Raw genomic sequence first — 719 nt, forward strand, 5'->3', positions numbered from 1 at the left:
AAACCTCAGCAGAATGCAGGGATAATGATTGCATTGCACAAACATATTGTAGGGATTTCTATCATGAACGGACACTGATATGCCCCTATCAGCCATCATGAGGTCTGGATTAATCTAATCAAGAGATACCACAGAGATCTTTTGTATGAGGACTACAACTTATAGATACCTCGGGATGTCTTGTGACCACCAATGAATGTAACTATTATATCCAAACAGGAAAAGGACAGTAAATTAACTAACCTCAGGCCACACGGGATCTATACGTGACTAACACATGATTCCCATCACATCCTGCATTCCAACAGAACGAAGAACATGGTATCTGGAAATGTTCCAGCGACAGACTCGCCCAGACCCCATGACCGTCTAATGCATAAATTGCTAAATCCGATAAACAGAAAGCGACAGATTAAGAGCTCTCTGTCCAGGAGAAGAATGACAGACTCCCAACTCGTGACATGGGCATGACCTCAGGACACCTCCCCTTTCCCCCCTGCATTCCAAAAAAGGGACACGAAACTTACAACTGACAATTTCAACAGATAATCAGTTATGCGCATAACAGGTCAACCAGATTCACAAATAATATGTTGTATGTCTTATATATATGCTTGATGTGTTTCATGTAATCGGTGCAACTTTAATCAGTGTTTATTACCCGTTTTAGGAAATAAGGTTATTAAAATGTGTGTAATATGTGAAGTTTAATCTTGAAC

This window comes from Sinocyclocheilus anshuiensis, unplaced genomic scaffold (genome assembly GCF_001515605.1).
Source record: "Sinocyclocheilus anshuiensis isolate Anshui unplaced genomic scaffold, SAMN03320099.WGS_v1.1 scaffold248, whole genome shotgun sequence".
Classification (NCBI taxonomy): Eukaryota; Metazoa; Chordata; class Actinopteri; order Cypriniformes; family Cyprinidae; genus Sinocyclocheilus; species Sinocyclocheilus anshuiensis.